We start from the raw sequence: 25517 nt of genomic DNA, 5'->3' as shown, positions 1-25517 counted from the left end.
ATATTCAAAAGTAGCATTCATTAGATTAAAAGATAGAAATCATTATATTAACAAAGTTTAAGAATTTGAAGATTAGCATTGATCATTTATACCCCGGTCACAAGAACTCTACGAGCTCCATACTGTGAGTAGGTTTTCAGTCGAATTTTTGCAAACCCGTACGGCGTCGGTACGGACATCGTTGACTCGTACACGCATCGTATGGATTGCCGCGCTCCCGAGTTCTCTTTGAGCTCGTAGAGATTTTCGAAGTCGGGATCAGCTCGCTAGAGCCCTGTACGAAAACCACACCGACCACGGATGAGCTCGTACGGGCATCCGTGCGGATTTGGGAAACTGCCAGGCTTGCTGATGCTCGCACGACTACCGTAGGGGACTCGCACGGTCAACGTACGATGTCCGTACATTATGGCCGTACTGACTCCGTACGACTTCCTTTGTGATTTATGGTGGTATCAAAACACAGTAACAACGGAAACCGTACGAGTGCCGTGCGAGCGCTGTACTATCCCACGAGCATCGTACGAGGTACGGCCGGGCTCATTGCGAGCTCCGCACGACTTGTCTGCGATGTCAGTACAGATACCCTACGATTTTATCCTCTTAAGATCGCACGGTGCCCGTATTTACTGTGATGAGACGCTACGATTGTACAGAGACTGTAATGATTCTAAAATTGGTAGACTCGTACGATTTTTTCAAACCGTACGGACATGTATGGTTTTTGACCGAGGCATTAGCATTAAGCATTAGCTATTTGACATTTAGCATTTGACATTTTGCATTAAGTGTAAGGCATAAAGCATTTGGTATGTAGCTTTTAGCATTGAGTAATTGGCAGTATGCATCAAATAATTGCCATTATCATACAGTAGTTTGCATTTAGCATTTAATATTTGCTATTTAGGCATGTCATTGAATAACTAAGCAAATCAATCAGACGAAACACTTACTTCTATATGTTCAATAAATAAACAATTTCCTATCGGCCAAAACTGATGTTTTTGACAAATAAATAAAACTCTTTATACTGACCATAATTATAAATCATCATCACCCTTCATTCGTAATCATTTATTATCATATTCAATTATTCATTCATTTCTTCATCACCGTTATTTATTCATCATTATTTTTCAACATCAGTGATAAATCGTCATTTTTCATCACCATCATCATCAAAATCTTCAATTAAATCTTCATTTATCACCATTCATCGCCATTACAATTATTTGTCATCATCATCTTTCTTTAATTCAGTTGTTACTTGATAGCATAACTCGGATGAACCATCGATATTTTAGTCGAAGGATGGGTGTGGTAGGTATGTATAATAGTGTATCCGTGTTGTAACTGGAATGACCAGAAATCTGATGTAAACACTGTACTGCAGTTTTTAATTATATATTAATCAAAGTACATGTATCTTCAAGAAAATGGTGCAATGAACAGATTTTGAAAGTCTCTTTCAAGCTCTAAGAAATAAATTTTAATTTGAATGTGTTCAATTATAAGTTTAACACCCGTAAATGACATAGCGGTCAATTTTTAGACAATTGGAATGACAAATTTTAGCAATTTATTATGTTACATAGGCGTTCCAAAGATAAATACCATGTCTGACAACCCAGAAGAAACAGCTTACTACCTTCGACTTGTGTCTATGTATATGGACCTTTGTACAGAGAGTGTCAGAAAAGTGTTTAATTTTCATTCACCAAATAAAAAAGGGGAAGATTTTATTCTATTAAACCAAGCCAAACTGAATGCATTAAAGACAAAGGGAGTTCTGAATCAACAAGAATGTGAAGTCGTAATCACACCATGGCCAAATCTCAGACATATGGATGTATCGCTACTGATTACTCTCTCTATCAATTTATTTACTACCGTACAATTACCGCCTCCGACAAAAGGATGGAACTATCCACCAAAAGGTAAAGACAAATCTATTGCGGCTGATCTGTTACGTTTGAGAAAGATAAGAAATGCCATAGTCGGTCATCATCCCCGTGCTCGTCTGTCTCAGGGGACATTCGAAGAAGAGTGGAGGAATGTTGAGACTATATTACTAAGGATAGAAAGGCAAATAGATCCGGGAAACGAGGTACATCTTCAAAGCCAAATTGAACGTTACTTGATACAACAGCTGCAACCATGTATTCATGATTCGAAACTGAAAGAATGGTATCAGGAGGTGTCCAAAGCTCAGAAACAGGTATCTATCTATAATAAAATAGTTTTGTTGACAATCTTAACCGCACTGTAAATTAAAGTTTATGCACTTTCATGATAAATTATAAGTTATTGATTGCAAAACCTTATTACGAACGTTTAGTCGTAATTTTAAACTTTCTTGTGCTCTGTATTATGTTTCGATTACTTTTTATTATCTTGTTGTCTTCTTGAATAGGTAAACGAATATCTCACGAACCTTGAAGGTAAGATAGATTATATCTTGTATTGTGTTAGATGTGTAAGACATATATATATATTTACTCGTGTATATACATTATATAAATATCACACATTTTAAAATAAAACTTACTGGGCTTAAAACATGTAAAGTGATTTTTAATAAAAGAACATCATACTATAATAATCTCATTTAATTCTGAGTGGACTGTAACCTTGTTATTCAATATTTGTTTTAAGACCATGGTACCAAGTCCGGTTTACACTGAGCAAGTGATTTGTTGTTTGAACATTTATATTGCCTTATATGAACTTTTAACTTAGACTAAACATTTCTGACAATATTGTTTACTTTGACGCACAAAAAGAACAACACAACAACATCTAGATATTTGTAACTGATTGGCTAAATATCATGTTCATTGCAGTCAACAGAAATTCTTTCATTTTTCTGAGTTTTCGTTTTGACACCAAAATCATTGCTCAATTTTACCATGTAAAAAGAGTAGATTTCTTAAATTGTAATAATACGATGGTTATAAAATAGCTTATCGGTCTGCTGTTTTGAATATGTATTTCTTTATATTTTGATTCCTGTCTTTCTTATTGGAGTATATGAACGTTACATAAAACTATTGGTTAAAGGCGGGAGATTTGTATTGTCTGCTCTAATTAAAACAAAATGCCAGCAAAACGATTTGAGATGCAAACTGAATGAGAAAGAAGATATACTTAGGGAAAAGATCACTGATGCGGATCATTTGGAAATTATCTATCCATCTGCATCAGATCGTTTGGAAATCCCGTTGGATTTGTCAGTATGGGACATTTCGTTACTGGCTGGGGTATTACTGTTTGCTTTTGAATGTAGTGGTGATCTGAAGGAAGCAATTGGCAAACTCCACGATGCACGGAAGAACTATGCAGAAGTAGCTGTCTTATTACTAGATCCGGAAGCCTTCTTTGAATGCCTGTATGATCTCAAATGCAGCATTGATGTTGCTAAATCTTATCTGAATTCGGAAGAGAAATCTTACATTAATGAACTAGTGGAAGAGAGTAAGCAAAAAGCAAAGGAAGATGGCTCGTTTAAGACATACATGGAAGAACTCAAATCGCAGGGTTTGCAGATGAAAACTTTTTCAGACATTCACAAAGGTGAAACTAAATTTTGAATTTTATGTATTTGTTGTGTAATTCTATTTTGCTTAAATTATTTATAAGAGACGATAATCATGCTTTTTTATCTAATGTTAAACGAAAACAAATATGTTCCTTAAATGACAACATAAAAACTGGACTTGATGCCAATAATAAAAATAAAATCTGTTCTTCATGTTTCTTTCAGAGATCGTTCAGAAAACGAAAGAAACACTTCAAGAAATGATCACACGTGGAATATGCTTTGACAGTAATCAAAGTATGCTACAATTTTTATATTCATTATAGCTGACCTGTCACGTAGTGACGGAGTAAACTTTTGTGATCGTCCTTCGTCCGTCGTCCGTCCGTTCACATTTTGCAATTGATTTCAATCAAACTTGCCCACAACATATATTGCCCACGACATCTCGGCTCCTTTCGAAAACTGGCCAGATCTCATCATGAGTTCAAGACTTATGGCCCCGCAAAGGACCAAGATTTGCTACTTTAGCGTCTGAACACGATAGAGACCACAATTTGCAATTGATTTGCACAGAATGATTATTTTGATGATCTTTAGGCCAGTTTCGAAACTGTCTCATGCGGGGTCAGAAACTAGGTCACCAGATGAAATAAAAGGAATAGCTTGTTAACATCTTAGGTGCCTCATTTATGACCCTATCTTCATGAAACATGGTCTGAATATTTATCTTGATGACTCCTATGCCGAGTTCTAAACTGGGTTATCTGGGGTCAGAAACTAGCAATTCCAGCACTGAAAATACAAAGATATCTAAAATTGCTGCATTTTCAATTATTATCATAATTACAAGGGGCGTTCAATATGTAATGTTATTCCGTATACAGTTCCGTAACCGCTGGTTATTTTTAGATGCGATTTTCGGCACATTATAGAGCAATTTATTGGGAAAAAAATGCTATACAAATTATAAAAATCGGCAGGTTCAAAGTAAAGATATAATCATTTGAGGTGTACTGAGGTATACTGGACCATTATTATAATTTAGGTTTGTCCTTGGCATCCAGAGTCTCAGAAAAATAGAATAACTTGTAAAATCACATAATTCTATCATTTTTCCACGAGATACAGCAATTTGTAATGAGTTTGCTTGTGTTTTAAGCTATTTATTGCATTTTTAATTTTACAACACAACTAAAAAATCTAAACTCGAGGTTGATTCAATCCGGGATGGGTGTTGAGAGAGATTCATCAACGTTGTAAGAACTAGTTTCGCAATTGAGAATTAAGATAACAGTATCAACTTAAAATACAAGAATGTTTTAAATGATGATTATCGCGCCTGACAAAATTGCAGAGGCTTATTGTACTCAACTTATCATTTTTCGAGTAAAAATAAACACAGTCAATTTAATACTGATATATACTTTTTTATTTTAGTTTTCAAATGTTTTTGTGAAGATCATGATTTGTTTTTATCTGTTTAAACTGAAAACTGAACTATAGTTCTAGTTGTTGAATAGTAGAATCAAGGAATTGCACATTACAATCTCAATATTTTGGACATAAAATTGTCCAGTATACCCGAGTACACCTCATTCAAATGATTATATTTTTACATTGAATCTACCGATTTTTTATAATTTATATAGCATTGTGTTCCCAATAAATTGCTCTATAATGTGTCAAAAACCGCATCTAAAATTAACTAGCGGTTACGGAACTACATACGGAATAACATTACATATTGAACGCCCCTCGTATACGGTTAAATAAAGGAAAAAAAGAAAAACTTGTCCACACTGTAGTGACCGACCACATTTATGATCCTATCTTCATGAAACTTGGTCAGAATATTTATCTTGATGATTCCAATGCCAAGTTTAACAGGTGAGCAATCTTGTTTTGACTGTTGCAATCTTTATTCTCTGTTTATTTCTTTATACTTACTATTTCTCCATACAGAATAATATTTACTCCATGGTCGATTATGATAGTAATGGAAAAAATGCAGCAATATTTAAGTCTCTTTGTATTTTCAGTGCTAGAATTGAAAATGATAACTGTTGGATCCGACGAAGAGAAGAAGCAAATTGCTGAAAACATTTTGTTTGAAGTGTGGCAGACAGCATTGGATCAAACAGAAAACAACGACAATTTTCAGGACATCCAGGAGGAAGTTAACAAGATTTTGAAAGAGATAAAGAAGTCAAAGAATATAAAAAATATATCCGTTGAACAGAAATGTGTCCTTCTGCAGATTGAAAGTAGGGAACCCTGTGACATGTTGGCCCTTATTGATATTTCGAAAGTAACTTATTCCACAAAAGTCTGGATGATATATGTAAAGAGATTGGATATCATTGCGATACGATTGTTGCAGTATGTTCAAACGTGACCATTGAATCTCTGCACGGCATACTTAATGCACGTAAGTATCACCGACTTAATTACTTACTAGTGTTAAACAATAATACTTTATGTTTTGATAAAGATTGAAATTGTTTGGATGCTGAGCATTGTGAATAAATTGTCAACAACGTACGAATCATGGATCTATGGCTGTGTTTGGGGTGTTCTGTGCTTCCGTGAAATCTACCCTTACCTTTTATCTTTTATCAAATATTCATCTAATCTAAAGTTAATCGTTCTATCCTCGAAAAAATCATAATAAAGAAAACATAGAATATGTCGGTTCTCTTTATCCATTATATTGTTCAGCTATAAACACTAATGTGAAATAAATCATTAATATTCACCAATACGATTTTTAAGTTGCTGTTCTTGTTACTTTCGTTCTCGTTAATGTGCAGAAAATCTACCAGAGCAACAAGAAAGTGGCATAAGAGTTCCAATTACTATTTCTTCGCCAGCTGCCATGTTTCAATTGTGGAAATTATTTCGAAGTGAGCAATTTTCAAATAGCACAAATGCTATTGCGGAGAAATTGTCAAAACATTCTAACACATCAATTACCCTGAAAACCTTCACAGATATGAAAGAGTTTAACGACGTCTTTGATGGAGGTTTGTTTTAAACATGTTTTATCACTTGAATTAAAGGAGTGATGGATAGTTTTTGATGTTTACTGCAAGCGAAACGGACAGGGTGGATGTAATTTCAGAATGACGCATGTTTATCCACCCTACATCTATAATGACACAAACGTTTATATATACATTGTGGCAAAGTTTTCTGTTTTATAGAATTGACTTGAAGAAGTAATAAGTAAGAAGTAAATGCTCTTTCTTGCATGCTTTGACTATACCAACGTTGTAAATCTATCATTTCATTCTACTAAAATAAAAAAACTACAGTGAGGCTTTGCAGTAAGATATACAAAATGATTTCAAATATCTCATACTTTCACCATTCCAACATTAAATTCAGCCATTACAATATTAATAGAAAAATATATATCTCCTTCGTACAAATCATCTTATGTATAAATTTGATATTCCGCAGACACTGAGCAAAGCAGTACAGACAGCGAAAGTAATGATTCCTTGACTCAAGACAGTAGCCGAACGTTTAACACTGAATTAGATTTCCCATACAAAGGAGATGTAGCGGGACATCCAATTGGTCAGTCGTACCAATTTGACAAACAAATGGTCAGTATAATTCACTTCTCTGACTTTGGGCTTATATTTATCAAAGTTTTAGACTTACACTTTAAAATGCTGATTTTTTATTTGTTTTGTCATTGTTAAGCTAGCACATTTTATAATGTCATAATATGTGAATGTACTTTCTGCAGATGCAGAGAAAAGTGATATGAACTAAAATAGACAATTCAAACATTTGTCTTTTTGGACTTTATCACGCCCGTTTAGCTCAATTGGAAGAGCGCAGATCTACGGATCGCGGGGTCGTAAGTTCGATACCCGAGCGAGGCGTATGTTCTCCGTGAATATTTGATAAAAGTCATTGTGTGTAAAAAAATTTGTTTTTATCTCTTATTCACGTGGGAAAGTGGGCAATTACTTTTGAAGAACACGTTTGTACTCGTGCAGAATCCAGAAATAATGTATAATATATTGATCCCCAAATCAAAGCTATACATCAAGAATATTAGTTACATAAGATTTCCACTTGTAGTTATTTTTCTATTTTCAGAAAGAGATAGACGAAAACAAACAAACTATATCCTTCTCATTAAAATCTGAGCCAGGTATGGTAAATACATTTGTCACCCCAGTAAATTCGTTTTATAGTTGCACAGTATACTAATTACTACCACCTTTAGTTGCACAATATACGTGTTACGAGCACACGCCTGACGATTTATAGTTGATCGATATAATTCTTACAATCTATAGTTGCGCAATATGCTTATACCAATGATTTCAAATATCTCATACTTTCACAATTCCAACATTAAATTCAGCCATTACAATATTAATAGAAAAATATACATCTCCTTCCTATAAATCATCTTATGTATAAATTTGATATTCCGCAGAGACTGAACAAAGCAGTACAGACAGCGAAAGTAATGATTCCTTGACTCAAGACAGTAGCCGAACGTTTAACACTGAATTAGATTTCCCATACAAAGGAGATGTAGCGAGACATCCAATTGTTCAATCGTCCCAATATGAAAAACAAAAGGTCAGTTTAATTAACTTCTCTTACTTCTGGGTCCATATTTATCAAAGTTTTAGACTTACACTTTAAAATGTTATTTTTTCATTTGTTCTGTCATTGTTAAGCTAGCATAGATTATAATGTCACTTCATGTGAATGTGCTTTCTGCAGATACAGATATCAAAGTGATATGAACTAAAATAGCTCAGTAGGAAGAGCGCAGATTTACGGATCGGGGGGTCGTGAGTTCGATACCCGAACGAGGCGTATGTTTTCCGTGATTATTTGATAAAAGACATTGTGTCTGAAATGATTCGTTCTCCATCTCTTATTCACGTGGGGAAGTGGGCATTTACTTCCGGAGAACAGGTTTGTACTGGACAGGTACAGAATTCATGAACACTGGTTAGGTTAACTGTCTACATAACTGAAATATTGTTAAAAAACGGCGTTAAACCCAAATGAACAATCTTTTCGGACTCAAAATATGATAAATACTGACGCTTTTTGATATTTGTAAAATACTAATTCAAATAAAATCTGTAAAAAGATCCTTTGGAAGCAAGAATGCAACCAAGAAGAATAATAGCAGATTCGGTTTAATTGAGTCTGTTAATGAAAGGTAATGAAATGTGCAACACCTCTCACGTCCCCTAGCACCGGCTTAAGAAAGTTATTAATTAATTCCCCACTTCAAAGCACGAATAAAAGTAACTTTGCACATATTTGTCAGACGGCCATACCAGTGTTGTCAAATCCTAAACACTTTTGCGTGCGTAAAGCCACAAAAATTGTTTGTATAAATGTAAGAGAATTTATGTTTAGTAAAAGGAGAGGAAAACGTGTTAGTGATTGAAAGATAAAAACGAGTGGAAGGTCAGGTTATGGTACGGTTATTACCAATATCGAACAGCTCAGTGTTTTTGGAGGAAGGGAATATCAGGTGGGAGACTATTCCACTGAACAATAGATTTAGAGAAGTATTTATAAATTCACATTTTAAGTCAAGAAAAGATTTCCCCGAAGGACAGAGCACAGCAAACACAGCTAGAGCCATGCACCGCGAAGTGACCCACCACAAATATACTGTAGTGCACAGATATAGCAGAGGAGTTGCTTCGAAAATCCAACAAGTATATTTTGATGGTATATAAGACACAACAATGGGAATGGGGTAGAGATAGCGTTGTTGGGGAACATGGCCGAAGTCGAACATAGCCAAATGCGCTGTCCGTGTTGACAGCTTCCATCGGGTCTTTTTGGTTTTGGTGTATAAGGGCAAGACATCGGAGCTACTTTCCAGCTGGAATCTCACAAGAGTCTTTGTAAGCCATGGACTTTGCATTGACATTTCTATGCCTGCAAAGGAGACATAGAATTTGACTAGCCTTATTTTTTTATCAATTTACAATAAAGGACTTTTAAATTCATGCGAAAATTTGATCTATTTGTGTAGTGCATACATTAATGAAATGTTTAGTAAATGAGAATATTAAGGTAGTATTTCACTATGCTAAACGAAATCTATATATCTCTAGATACTGCCAACTCCTCTCGCGAATGTTACATATAAGTGTACGTCGGATTGTTAGTAGATAGGGGAGAGAGAAGCGTAACTATTCCTTATTAAGCTCATAGTCGGGCTAGTTTTATTTGGATACGTAGGTTGTCGCCGTCAAAAATGAATGTCGACTTTCCGTTTAAGTAGTTACTCTGTTTAAGATAAATAAATTAATCAGTTTTTATGCCCCTCGAAGGTGGCCATATTCAACTATGTCCGTTCGTGTGTCCGTGTAAATTCTTGTCCGGGCTGTAACTAGGGATTTTGAAATTACTTGGCATAAATGTTCAACATAATGAGACGACATGTCATGTGCAAGACCCAGACCCCTAGCTCCAATGTCAAGGTCATACTTAGAGGTCAAAGGTGGTTAACAGGGTCTGTTTCGTTTCGGTCCATAACCCTGCCATTCATCCATGAACAGATTTTGAAATAACATCGAATAAATGTTTACCATAATGAGACAATGTGTCTTGCACAAGCTTAGACCAAGACCCCAAGCTCCAAGGTCAACGTCACACTTAGACGTCAACAGTGTATGTTTCATGTCCTGTTTATAACTCTGCCATTCATCAAGGGATTTTGAAATTACTTGGCATAGATGTTCCCCATAATGAGACGACGTGCACAAGATCCAGACCCGAAGATCCAAGGTCAATGTCACACTTAGTAGTCACAAGTTAACAGGGTCTGTTTGGTATCCTGTTCATAACTCTGCCATTCATCAAGGGATTTTGAAATTACTTGGCGCAAGATTCAGACCCCTAGCTCAAAGGTCAAAGTCACACTTAGAGCTTAAATGTTAACAGGGTCTGTTTCTTGTCTGGTCCATAACCTTACCATCGATGAAGGGATTTTAAAATTACTTAGCATATATGTTCCTTATAATAAGGTGACGTGTTATGTGCAAGATTCAGACCCCTAGCTCCAATGTCAAGGTCACACTTAGAAATCAACGGTTAACAGGGCATGTTTCTTGACCGTTTAATGACTCTGCCATTCTTCAAAGGATTTTTAAATTACTTATCACAAATGTTCCCTATAATGAGTTTATATGCCATGCGCAAGACCCAGATCCCTAGCACCAAGATCAAGATTACCTTTTGAGAATTTTTTTTCTTTCTTTTTCGTCTAGTCACAAAATGATTCCTACCTTAACTATTCTGGTAATTTTGACTGTAGCATTCTTGGGCACGCTTCGGGGGGGAGGGGGGGGGCATTTTTCACTAAAAGTACAGCTTTCGTTCAGTGACAAAAGGCTGAAAATTAAATTGCGAAACGTCAACGTAGGTGACGTTGCCGCTTTTTAAAACGTTCACAGTGTGATGAGAGACGTTGAACCCTAGGGCTGCAGCCTTGTCTAGTATAATGGCGATGACTGTCCCATACCGAAATAATTAGATGTATATAGCTTTTCGATATGCCTACTTTTGACAAGATTAAAATTATAAATACTGATTGTGATGAATAGAGATTTGATTGGATAATAAGCGGAAAATTTTGAAAACCTTGTTGCTCATGGGTTTGTAATCGACTTCAATACGTAATACCATTTATTTTTTCATAAATGCGCCCCGCGCATTATGTATGACGAATATAACAGCACGAGCTACACATGCACAGGTGTCAACGGTCACGCTTCAGGTATCAAAGAAAGAAACTACTATATTTGATAAGATTTAAAGTTCCACAAAGCTTTGATTTTATTTTTAAACAGATAAAGTAACTGTCCATTTAGATGAAATGCATATTTACCCGAATATAAAATCGCTACTTTCAATGTTACATGTGAATTTAGTCAATTAAGGGGCCGCAAATAGCTGTTTTCACACTTAAAGACGCTCGCGGTAGTTTTTTCGGACGGGTCGATATTTACTCCAACACCGTGCGAATTGGTTGTCCTAATCCCCGTACTGTACCCGTACCGTACATCCGTTTTCGGGAACTATCGGTTTTGATCGGAGAATAGCGGAAACCTACATTTATAACATCTATAACATCATAATACTTCAGAAACACGTAAAAATCCGCTTATTAAGAAATCTGCCGTTTGATAATTTGATATATCTATATTTAATGATTTATTATTAATAATAATAATAATAATAATAATAATAATTTTATTTGTGCACTTCATGTCAAAACAAATTACAAAGCATAATAAATTATCACAGTATTTCACAGATATCACAGTTGTAACAGTAAAGTCATCTATCATATAATATTGATTATAATTTATCACAGGATGTTATTCTTGTTTTGAATATATAGTTACTGAAACAAAAAATGTAAAAGATATCGATATCACCTCTACATAGTTGTAATGCCAGTATTTATAATTTCAAATAGAAGATAGTGCACTGGATTGCCCGTAAAGCTTTGGCATTTACATGCAAAAACTTATTTCCAACGGGGTCCATGCTGTCACATTTAGATCTTAAGTGACTAATTACTCTACTTAGAACTGTCACATGATGGTATAAAAGTGATAATGAAATCATAAGATAATGATCTTACGTTGTCATATTACATATTATAGAGTGGTAGATACATTCCATTTTAAAACAGTATTCTTTTTTTGAATACGAAGGTGTTAACAAGTCATCATCTTATGAGTGACTTTAAAGATTTAGGTGTATGTGTCATAAGCATATTATATAGGTCTTACAAAATCAATGACACCATGATACAAACATATGCAGAAACTAAGAGTCTAATAACTTTCTACACGAATTGACATGTTAACACAAATACTAAACACTAATTTCATAAAAATACCATAAAAATGTTAAAACAAAACCAGTTAAAATATATATATAAAGATTTCTCATCTCTTTCCATTTCTGTTAATAGATGTTTCTTTAAAAGTTTCTGAAAAGTAGCTTTGGACTTTGCTGATTTTATGTCAACTGGTAACTTATTCCAGTCCTTAATTGCATTGTAATAAAATGAATTTGATGTAAACCCATCGACTTGTGGCGTATAAAAATTTAAATGTGATCTGCTCCCGTAAGAATGGATATCACTGCATTTTGTAAAGTGTTCATGCATGTAACTTTGAGACTTGTTATGGAAAATCTTATAGACATGATTCAGTCTCAGTTGTCTACACTTGAATTCAATATTCAAAAAACCAAGATCTTTAAAATCTGCGACGCAAAGAGATGTTCTACAATGGCAATTGTGAATAAAACGAATTACTTTGTTTTGAGCCACTTGTAGTTTACTCTTCAGCTTTTTAGTAAGCTAAAAATAATTAAATTATTATTGTGTCAACATTTATATACTTTCATGTATAATAATGTAAAAATATAAACAACCGCGGAAAAAACAGTTTCTTCGGACACACCGTAAGCCAGGTACACATAAGCAAATACATGTGCGGAGAGTTTGATTTAGTTTTATTATTTAAAACTCGATAAAATAGCAGAAATCCCAACTTAAGATCGACAAAAATATGAAAAATAACCATCGGGTCTGCAGAACAACTATTGTTTTTTTACAAAATCAAATTCTTTTAATTTCTCTGAGCATGTTTCCAGAAGAAATATTATTTTCTGAAATAAAAATGCTTAGATTTCAAATTTATGCTAGTTATTGTACTTTACGAAAATACATGGTAGGAGTATGGAAATTTTGAAAAATGACCAAAATAGCATCATATCTGGGGGCAAATAAAACTGAAACAGTGTTGGTGACCTAGTATTTTTATTTCACTTTTCAATACATCATAACATGATCTTGTAATACAGAACATTTCATCAAACTCTATTATTGCGAAAAAAATCACGAATCTGCCGCGAGCGTCTTTAATGCAGAAATGAGGAAGGGGTGGATTTTAAAGAAATAGGTGATGGGTAGACAAACAAGAGCTGTCACAGGAGACCGCGCGCTCGACTATTTAGATGCTGGATAGTGAAACTGGGCACATCTGAGGAAACAAGAGCTGTCACTGGAGTGTTTAATGACTCCAATTGTGGATTAAGATATTGCACAATAGCCTGAGTCTATGTCAAAAATATCAACTTAAAGTAATAAGAGAGGTAAAGATAAAATGTATCAAAACACTATATAAGTATATCCTAAGCAAAAAGGGGCATAATTCATTAAATATTGGTACCAGAGTTATGCACCTTGTGTCATATGGTTCGGGTGATGATGTTGAACAATTATTTTAAGTTTGAATCAAATCCATTCAGTAATAACAGAGACAGAGTGAAAGTGCATCAGAACTTTAACCTAAAATTCTAAGTGAAAAGGGGGAATAATTCATGAAAAATTGGTGCCAGAGTTATGCACCTTGCGTCATATGGTGTGGGTGATGATGTTGAACAACTATTTTAAGTTTGAATCAAATCCATTCAGTAATAACAGAGATAGAGTGAAAGTGCATCAAAACTTTAACCTGAAAATCTAAGTGAAAAGTGGGTATAATTCATGAAATATTGGTGCAAGAGTTATGCACCTTATGTAAGATGATGTGGATGATGAGGAGGAATAAGTATGTCAAGTTTGAATCAAATCCATCAGGTAATTACAGAGATAAGTTGCAAAAAGAGAAAGTGTAAAAAAACTTTAACCAAGGTGGTGACGCGGAAAGACGCCGACGCCGGCGCCGGGTCGAGTAAGATAGCTCTCCTTATACTTCGTATAGTCGAGCTAAAAACTATCCCTAAATCGATAAAATGTTCATGGACACCTTTAATATTCAGTAGTTTGTGGATAAGTATGCGGTACTATGAATGTAATAAGAAAACAAAGACTTTTGTGCAAGTGCAGCCAGCATAAAATGTTAAGCTTTTGTATAAAAAAAGTTTTGTACAATACCAGTGTAACAAAAAATGTTGTACTTCTGAGAATTTTTCTTTCTAAAATACCAGGTTTCCTAAACAGGACAAAATTGAACGCCCCACCATCTCAACTTGGGATGGATGCTATCTTTCTCATTGATGTAAATGTAAACAAAAAAAATCAGAGTTGGATTAGCATTGCAAGGGCAAAACAGGACATTCTACAAAATGAATACCTTAGAACAGCTATCTAAGATGCTACACTGGTCTGGTGGGTCAAATACATAGTGTCGATCACTTAAAATTGATCTTGAAAAAGTTGTTAATTTAGTTTATTTATATAATTTTTAATTTTCCCACGACTTTTCGGCGATTAATTGCAAACAGAGTTACTGCGCTGGACGAACGGTAACTCTAATCATACAACGGGAGACAACATAGGTGACAGCACGTGTGTTTGTTTTAATTTTAAAACTGTTGATGTTTAGAATAAGAATTTCTTATCGAATAATGAATTCTACTTAAAAAGTGTCTTCAAGATCTGAAAATTATTAATTTGTATTGACCTACCGCTGTATGAACACATCTGCGGATGTCTCTAAATTGTTTTTGTACTTCTAACATGTGTAAATGTTGAGTTCTGTTCAGCCCGTGGCTAGAGGGCGTAGACGGTAGCATGCATTTCAACTACCGTCCATGAACAGGCTCAGTCAAACCGAGCCTGCAACATTTTCGTTTTTTGTTGTGATGAGTGACCTGTGGAGTTTCCACCTTTTTATTTTACCAAAAAGTATTACCGACAGAGGACTATTTCTTCATGTTTGTTTCGTCTCCCCGTTGACCTTATACGCTTTAGTTTGTCTGTGTAGGTATGCGTACATATTAACCATGTACACATCCACAATAGAGTTCTATACGGTTACTGTTGAGAAGTCTGTTTTCTTGGAATATCAAACACTATGAGCAAGTATAAGCCGGCCTTTAAAACTTTGTGCATGTACGACCTTACAGCTGCGTTGGCAATTTAATACATGTATAACATGATAGATACATACCTATTTTATATCTCCCAGCAATTTATTTGCAACAGATACTTTGCCAACTTCGTGTATACATTTACGCATACCAAAATTCCAATGGGTGGAGTGTTGTATGTGATGTTGCATCTTTCAATGTGTCTTTTCTTCTTAAACATATTTCCTTTATTTTCAAGCTATTTCTCTTACATGATTATTAACTTGTTATCTAATGGATTATTCAAATGTTGTATCAATTAAATGCTAATGCCTCAAAGTACTTTAAAATGACGAACTTAACATCATGACCGCTCTTCATGGAATGTGAAAAAGTATTTACATTGTAACACCTTTGAAAGCAGAGCCCGGAAACTCAAAAAAAAAACAAAAAAACAAAAAAAAAACTCAAAACAAGACAGATTTTGTGCTCCCTTTAAATGAAGTTTAATGGGGTTACACTGTTACGGTGTGTTGACTTAGAAATCATTAAATTATACTGGAATAAAAATTTGTTCAATTTTTCTAGTTTGGCTTTTTCTGAAGATATTTGGATAAAAAGTCATGTAAAAAAAAAACTAAAAAAAATGTTCTTTTGATTTTGTTGATTGAAGCAGACTATAGAAAGAAGAGGACATGATTTATATTTCAAAAAGAAATGAGAATGAGATGATTATTTTCCAGAAAATGTTAAGATGGTTTATTTAAAAACTGAGATAATTTATAACCAAAAAGTGTTACAGAAAAAAAGAAAGAAATAGTTTATTATTTTTTTCAAAAAATCTGTGAAAAAGTTGCTTTAAAGTGTTGGTTGTAAATGAGGAGGCTAGTTGATGAACATATATAAATATAAATAAACATATTCACATGATGATAAAGTCATCAAATTTGACAAAAAATGATTGTTCAAAAATTAATTTGACAACATAATATTCTTTATCAGTTTAAGAGCTGTTGTAAAATGATAAAGTCTTAGGGCATTTTTTTAGTTTTTATCATTGAAAATACATTTAAGGCGTACAGTGTGTAAAATAAATATATACAACCGTTGGTTAAGAACATATTGAAAAAGATTTATGTGCAAAATGAGGGGAAAATAAGAAAAACAAGTGAATGAAGTATTTCCATGCAATACAAAGTCCCCTACTGGAAGGCACCTAATTTTCTCTACTGCAGTATAACATAATGAACTGATATCTGTCAATGATGTATAAACAATATTGTACTATATATACAATATGTTATAACAACACACTTGGATTAAAATATGCATATATAAAAACCCACAGCTGTTTTCATATTGAATTGTTTTGGCTGATTATAAAATGTTATCATATAAGTTATTTATAGTAACAACAAAGGGAAATTAATCTTTAAAAAAATCTATATAATATAAGTCCACAGGAAACTCTTTACCAGGTAGAGATAGGTCAAAATACACCTAAAATTGGATGTAACATGAATGTTCTACCACAGAAAAGTGGTCTCGATTTTTCTCTACCGCCAGTAATAAAAAAGTTACAATAAAAAATATATTTATAGTAACAACCAAAGGACGTAATTCTAAAAGCAAGTGTGCCTCATGGTGGTGCATATTTGTTCCATGTTACTTCGAAATCCCTCCATGCATGAAGAAGAAATGCTCCGTACAAAGTCATTCTTGAATTTGACATTTTACCTCTAAATATGACCTTGACCTTAGACCTAGGGACTGGCTTTTGCGCATGACAATCCGTCTTATGTTGATGAACATTTGTGCCAAGTTACATCACAATCCCTCCATGCATGAAGAAGAAATGCTGCAGACAATGTCATTCTGACCTTTGGTCTCTATGTGTGACCTTGACATTAGACCTTGGGCCTGGGTTTTGCGCATGACATGTTGTCTCATCCAGGGGAATATTTGTGCCAACTGATATCTAAATCCTATTTTGCATGACAAAGTTATAGACCGGACAGGAAAAAAATCCTCTTGACCTTTGATCTCAAAGTGTGACCTTAACCTTTAAGCTAGGGTTCTGGGTTTGCACATGGCACGTCGTCTCATCATGGGGAATATTTTATGCAAAGTAATATTGTAATCCCTTGATGGATGACAGAGTTCTGGATCGGAGAGGAAAAACCCTTCTTGACATTTGACCTCAATTGTGACCTTTACCTTTGAGCTAAGGGTCTGGGCTTTGCGCACAACATATTGTCTCATCATGGGGAACATTTGTGCCAAGTAATATTAAAATCCCTTCATTGATGGCAGAGTTATGGACGGAAAAGGAAAAAAACTCTGTTGACGTTTGACCCCCAATTGTGACCTTGACCTTTAAGCTAGAGGTCCGGGATTTGCGCATGACATGCCGTCTCATCATGGAGAACATTTTTGCCAGGTGATATTAAAATCCCTTAATGAATGTTAGAGTTATGGACCGGACACGAAACAGACCCTGTTCATGCTATGTTGACATTTGTCTGCTAAGTATGACCTTGACCTTTGAGCTAGGGGTCTGAAAGTTGTGCTTGACACATCGTCTTATTATGAGGTACGTTTGTGTCAAGTAATATTAAAACCCCTTCATGGATGGGAGAGTTATGGACCGGACAGGAAAAAAGCCTTGTTGATCTTTGACCTCCAATTGTGACCTTGACCTTTAAGCTAAGGGTCTAGGCTTCGCGCACAACATGTTTTCTCATCATGGGGAACATTTGTGCCAAGTAATATTTAAATCCCTTCATGGATGGCAGAGTTATGGACGGGAAAGGAAAAAAACTCTGTTGACCTTTGACCCCCAATTGTGACCTTGACCTTTGAGCTAGGGGTCCAGGATTTGTGCATGACACGTCGTCTCATCATGGAAAACATTTGTGCCAGGTGATATTAAAATCCCTTAATGAATGTAAGAGTAATGGACCGGACACGAAACAGACCTTGTTCATGCTATGTTGACATTTGTCTGCTAAGTATGACCTTGACCTTTGAGCTAGGGGTCTGAAAGTTGTGCATGTCACATCGTCTTATTATGAGGTACATTTGTGCCAAGTAATATTAAAACCCCTTCATGGATGGGAGAGTTATGGACCGGACAGGAAAAAAGCCTTGTTGACCTTTGACCTCCAATTGTGTCCTTGACCTTTAAGCCAGGCATTCAAGTTTTGCGCAAGACACGTTGTCTCATCATGGGGAACATTTGTGCCAAGTAATATTAAAATCCCTTCATGGATGGGAGAGTTATGGACCGGACACGAAAAAAAGCCTTGTTGACCTTTGACCTCCAATTGTGACCTTGACCTTTGAGCTAGGGGTTTGGGATTTACGCATGACACGTCATCTCATCATGGGGAACATTTGTGCCAAGTAATACTAAAATCCCTTCAAGGATGGGAGAGTTATGGACCGGACAGGAAAAAAGCTCTGTTGACCTTTGACCTCCAATTGTGACCTGGACCTTTGAGCTAGGGGTCCGGGTTTTGCGCATGACACGTCGTCTCATCATGGGAAACATTTGTGCTAAGTAATATTAAAATCCCTTCATGGATGACAGAGTTATGGACCGGACACGAAATTGCAGACGGACGGACGGACGGAATGACGGAAAAGCGCATTCCTATAGTCCCCGAAACTGGTTTTCAACCAGTAGGGGACTAATTAACGGCTTAGTTTGTAAAAGTGATTTATGATCGTCAGAGATAACAAATGGCAAAAAATGTACAAGATTTGACAAAAATTATTAACTGATAAATGGATTTTCGGTGAAGAATAGACATTTAGCTGTCCGACACAGTGATAGTATTGAATTGTTTGACACTTAACGATGTAACATTTTTTGTTTAAAAAATATTTTGATTTTGGATTGATTATTCAAACTGGATAGGCTAAAGCTTTGTTTGTACTTTTAGCGATACGTCAAGTTTTTATTTAAATGGAGGACAGGATTGGAAATTTTTGTAATTGAAGTTAAAATTTCTTTTTTTTTCACTAGATTAGAGGATTTGAAAGTGAAGCTTCTTTATGAATATTTTTGTAAACATGTGTTCATGCGTTCAATTTTGATACACTAGTACAAAGTTACAATATCCAGACTTGATTAGAATTGTATAACTCTCACTTGTGTAAGGATATATATATATATATGTACATAAATTATGTACAGACAAACAATTATATCAATTCAATATTGATATAGTAGGTATTTTAGAGCAGGAGGCTGTAAAATCCACCTGTAAGTATCATCAGTGTTGTATATATATATATACACTACCTTTAATTATTTGTTTGTGCACTTTTTTTTTACTAATTTGGATGAGAATCAAAAGTTTTGGTAGACATGGAAACACTGTCTGATGCGCAAGTAATAATATTGATGATGTGTACAACACTTTAGTTCATTGCTTGCAGAAAGGATGGTTCAAAGTTGGCTGTAATATACATTATTTTCTGGATTTATTGGAAATTTGGTACACTCTTATACCATGCCGTTCAAACTGAGAAAGGTAAGCTGTCATTTAATATACCATAGAAAACTTTTATGTTAGGTTGGAGTAACTCTAGTAATAGGTTTGAATCTCTTAAAGCTACTTGCTCGCAGTAACTGTTGGGGTGAAGTTTTTTTTATAACATGTTAATTTGCACTGAGTTTGCATAGAATATATATATGACACTGAAAAATGATGAAGTGGGTGAAAATTAGTAAGACTTCGGTAAAAGGCAAGAAGAATGCTACATATGGCATGACAGGTTAGCTCAGTGGCATGCAAGGTTAGTTCAGTGGCAGGACAGGTTAGCTCAGTGGCATGCCAGGTAAGCTCAGTGGCCGGACAGGTTGGCTCAGTGGCATGCCAGGTTAGCTCAGTGGCAGGACAGGTTAGCTTAGTGGCAGGACAGGTTAGCTCAGTGGCAGGACAGGTTAGTTCAGTGGCATGCAAGGTTAGCTCAGTGGCAGGACAGGTTGGCTCAGTGGCAGGACAGGTTAGCTCAGTGGAAGGACAGGTGAGCTCAGTGGCAGGACAGGTTAGTTCAGTGGCATGCCAGGTTAGCTCAGTGGCAGGACAGGTTAGCTCAGTGGCAGGACAGGTTAGTTCAGTGACATCCCAGGTTAACTCAGTGGCAGGACAGGTTAGCTCAGTGGATAGAACACAGTAGTCCAATCAAGAGGGGGTGTGTATGAATGAAGACAAGGCGTAATTACATGTATTTTCTTTGTTAGAATAGGCTGAAGATGTTATACGTCTTTTATAAAGATTTATGTTTGGAAGTTGACATTTTTGCATGCCAAGATTGCCAAAGATTTTGTTAAGACTGGTATGGAATCTGGGAACACTGTAAGGTGTACACATAACAAAAACAAAAGATGTGAAATATAGATTAAAAACAGTAATTTGATTTTTTTCCCATTTATATGTAACAATTGTATGTTAATGATTGAACCATTAAATCATTTTACCATTTTTTTGTAATTATTGTATATAAATGTAAGATGAAATCACTTTTACTGGTATGACCTTTTACATTATTATGATAGTGGCATGTATTGTTTGTCAATAAAACCAAATTATCAAGTTTTCACTATACTGCTAGTTTTCAGCTTTGCCAGACTATGCAGATAATGATTACATCAAGATGTCTCAAAATTGTATAAGATTATATACTCAGCAAAAGTTCTAACTCCACACCTACATATTTGGATATATCTTGCTAACCTATGGACATATTGCAACAAAATTTGGACACTATTTAATATAGATCAAATATGTAATAAAAGTAATTCATGAAACATTTGCATAAAATGGCAAATTCATTGAAGCGTTAACACTTTGAACAGTACAACCCCAAAAATGAAAAAGAGAAAAGTGGAAACTTCACAGGTCGCTCAACACGACAAAAACGAAAATGTTGCAGGCTCGGTTTGATTAAGCCTGTTCAGTCACACAATCCGAGTTCTTAGTATCTTGTGTGCCCTCCGACAGCATTAATACCGGCTGTACACCTGGAACGTATGAATCGAATGAACGGTCGGATAGGCCCTTGTGGAATAGCATTCCATGTTCTTACAACAGCATTTTGTAGTTCATGGAGATTGCGAAGAACAGGTCTCAGACAGGTGTTCAATGAGGTTCGAGTCAGGACACTTTGAACACCACGGTAGCGCACGAATGTTCTTTTCGTTTTAACTAGTTTTCGAATGTTATTTCATATAAAACATGTTGTTTAAGCGTGTACCTCTCGGTTTGATATGCCACTTTTGACCATTCCGACGGCACACCCTTTCTCGTTTAGCGTCATCCGGCGCATATTTGTGGAAACAGGAAACTTTTATGTTTTTCACTATTGATCACACAGATTTCATATACACATATTTTGTAGAGCGACCGGTAGATATTTAAACATGAAAAGCACGTAATGCACGTGCACGGTGGAAATCGATGAAGGAGAGGGTATTTGCTTATGTATTTTATAGTTAGATAAAATTATTTATGTCATTGTTGTACATTTGGGCGTATAGGTCTCATTCTGTATTATGTTAATGTATGTACTACGCTAAAAGCCAATCAGGGATTTCTCACGTGATACCGTTTAACCAATCGGGAAACGGCATCTTCCTTCTTCGTGAAAACCACGCTTCTTTCTTCTAAGTTCATTTTGGCTACTTTTTGGTTTTATCTTGAGTGAATCGATTTGAATTTTATGGTAATCTAATACACACTATATTTGTTGGCATTTTCATTCTAGTTCATTGCAGTACGGATGGGATATACTTATAAACTTAGAGGTTATTTTTATTTTGGTGTACACGGCGTTGGACTGTAAACCATGACGCACGTCTTTGTTGAATAATTCAAAATGGCGGTTTCAATCCAGCTTTTCGGACATTCTTTTGTGACTCGTTTGAAACGTTTCATTAGGAGCCAGCCGCAGCTACATTTCAATTTAAATTTATCGTCGTCCCCTTTGGTTCAATATTCTGGTTATCCTGGAGCTAATGTCGAAACACTACGGAACAATTTGTCGGACATAACTGATTTTTCTCCGAACGTTGTGGTTCTTGTGGTTGGAACAAACGATTTATATCATTTAGAAGCAGACCCTAACACTGTTACGTCATTAATTTTGGATCTTGTGGACAGGTTGATATTTTTAAACACGTGAAAAGAGTGATAATCTGACAGATCTTACATCGACAACCGTCTGACACAGGCCGCTACCAATTTGACACTTCCTGGTTCAATCACCGGGTTGATGACACAAATTATCTGTTATCAGCACGGATTCAAGAACTTCCGCATACTCGGATCACATTTTGGCGTCTAAAAGGATTTTGGTCGCAAGAAGCCCAGTCCACTGCCTTCTCAGCAGATGGTGTACATCTGTCAGATGAGGGCCAAAGGAAATTATATTTCAACATCCGTGCTGCAGTGGTTCACACATTAGACAGAGGACTACAGACTTAGATAAACAAGATACGTAGCTTATTTACGCTTATCATTTTATGCTCATTATTTTTTCTTCAGATTTGAGAAGACTATACTAATATTGTTCAGCAGATAATGTAAAGGACATTCTTATATTGTTTACTTTTGCCAAAATTTTATTCTATGTAGCCTGCTGCTTCGATAATGTTTTCACTACAGCTTACATGGCAGGCCAACCACAGCCTTTGACCGTCTGTACCATGTATGTCGTGTTGTCAATGATACACAAAACATAAGACAATTTACATCAGTCTGTAAGGGTTGAGTGGTTTACTTACATGCTGAATTTATCAGGAATCTGTCCTTGCAGGCTAACAAAGTCAATAATTAATAGGTGCAATAGGTTGCCGTGCTATTTACAGTATTATAACATTCCAAGATTATATTTCGTTTGTTTTATCTTGTTGAGGTGACGTGCAGGAATTCGAATTTTGTACATTGTACCTTCTAACCTTTCCCTGGTGTAAATTTTCATTCAGTAACAAGGCAATTCTTTTGTGAGCAATATAAACTGAACGGTTCATTATTTTGTATCCAGTGACAGGTTTCTCTAGGCAGCGCAGTCTGACATTTTAAATGGTATGGTAATTGATGAAAAACAGCTCTAACCTTAAATTCGAGATAAACAAGAGTGGTGTAGCATGAATGGGTTTTTAATTATTTTATCAACTGCAGCTCGCAAGCATGAGATATCAAGTTACAGTACGATCTGTCAAATTCCATAAATTTGTTCACGGCATTTTTACAGTATATATTTGCCTAATCAGTTTCAAACTTTAACACGGAAAAGCTGTCATGTTTAAGGATAAATAAGATTTTTATTTTATTACTTTTTTTGTCCGGTTTTAACCACTCGAATTATTAGTAACCTAGGAACATTTTAAGTTCCAGACTATGTTCTGAGGTTCCAGACTATGTTCTGAGGTTCCAGACTGATGTTCTGAGGTTCCAGACTATATTCTGAGGTTCAAGACTATGTTCTGAGGTTCCAGACTATGTTCTGAGATTTTAAGTTCCAGACTATGTTCTGAGGTTCCAGACTATGTTCTGGGGTTCCTGACTGATGTTCTGAGGTTCCAGACTATGTTTTGAGGTTCAAGACTATGTTCTGCGGTTCCAGACTATGTTCTGAGATTTTAAATTCCAGACTGTGTTCTGAGGTTCCACACCATGTTCTGAGGTTCCAGACTATGTTCAGAGATTCCAGACTATGTTCTGAGGTTCCAGACTTTTTTCTGAGTTTGATATAAACATGAAACAGTAACATTAAGATTTCCAATATTCTAATATCATTATGATCTTCTTACAGATGAAACACCAAAAGCGCTCTGCTACCACGAGCACGTGTAGTCTTCCTTGTTGTGAGGGCGGTTGTTCAAAACAAAGTGAAAGTTCTCAGCCTTCCTCGACCCATCAGTCCGGCAAACGCGCTAAAACTAAATCCAAACAAAACTCACACAGACAAAACAGTGACAGTCTTAAATCTTACCCTGGGCAAATTATTCAAGAAACGCGGAACGCCAGTAATAATAAACAAAACATACACAAGAGCAAAACACGGACACAAAAAGCTCAAGGAAGCAACCAAGTTCATGCAAGTACAGGGAGAGTCCTCTCTCGGAAGCCTGGATAACTTCACAGCTACTCCATTACAGGACCAGACGGAACACCAGCAGGTTGAGCCTGAAACAAACAACGATGTATCGTCGATAGTATCTGAAAATACGTCAATTTCAGAATATTCAAACAGTGATGAGGTACAAGACAATTTAGATAATGTTGTAAATTCACACTTCAATCAGCTTCCAGGTAATATCCTTGGTAGCCAGACACACTTCGTCGAACCGGTTTCCACTCCAATTGCCCACTCAGTTTCTAAGTCCCTAATTAAAAAAAAAATCCAGAACAACAAGTTCATAGACTTTGCATTACTGCTACCAAACACGGCTTTACCGCATACAGAAGGTTATTCAATTACCGTCAAATCACCTACATCTTATCTCCTCCTCTACTTCAAAGAAAATATTTTCTTGATAGACACATGGACCACGGCTTTTATCAGGTTTGCAGCCATATACTCTGCAACCTACCCAAACGAGACCCCACAGTTAATGAAATATGGGGAAATTGTTCGGGATTTAGCTCGTCGTCGACCTGGCCTGGCATGGTCTATTGATGATAGACAATTCCGGATGTTTAGAGAACATCAACTCATGCCATGGGACCGCCTGCATACAGAATTTTGGGTAATGGCAACAACACAATATGCCAACCCTTTCCCTAATAATTCATTTCAAGGCAATCGTCCCTTTCGGCCAGGGTCCAGCAGGTCATTCCGTCCTTCCCAGAACTCTTTCCGTTGATCCCCCATTTTCCTCGACAACACTTGCTGGACATACAACCGGCGAGGTTTTTGCCGAGAGCCACGATGCCCACGGCCCCATGTCTGTGGGTTCTGCAGGGGACAACATCACTCTGGCCAATGTCCCTTTACTAGCAAAGAACAAGCCTTCTCCGCAACCCCTCAACGATCGGTCAGCAACAAAACAACACCCAACACCAGTCGT

The 25517-nt window shown here is 35.9% G+C and overlaps 1 pseudogene; it reads left to right on the top strand.

Annotated features, from left to right (window-relative positions):
- The first annotated feature begins 3034 nt into the window (after positions 1 to 3034).
- Positions 3035 to 25517, top strand: part of LOC123552585 (cytospin-A-like) — a 51155-nt pseudogene continuing 28672 nt past the window's right edge.

The sequence above is a fragment of the Mercenaria mercenaria genome, chromosome 4, assembly GCF_021730395.1.
Source record: "Mercenaria mercenaria strain notata chromosome 4, MADL_Memer_1, whole genome shotgun sequence".
Lineage (NCBI taxonomy): Eukaryota > Metazoa > Mollusca > Bivalvia > Venerida > Veneridae > Mercenaria > Mercenaria mercenaria.
Note: the sequence above shows the minus strand (reverse complement) of the source record. Positions and strands in the feature narration are given on the sequence as shown.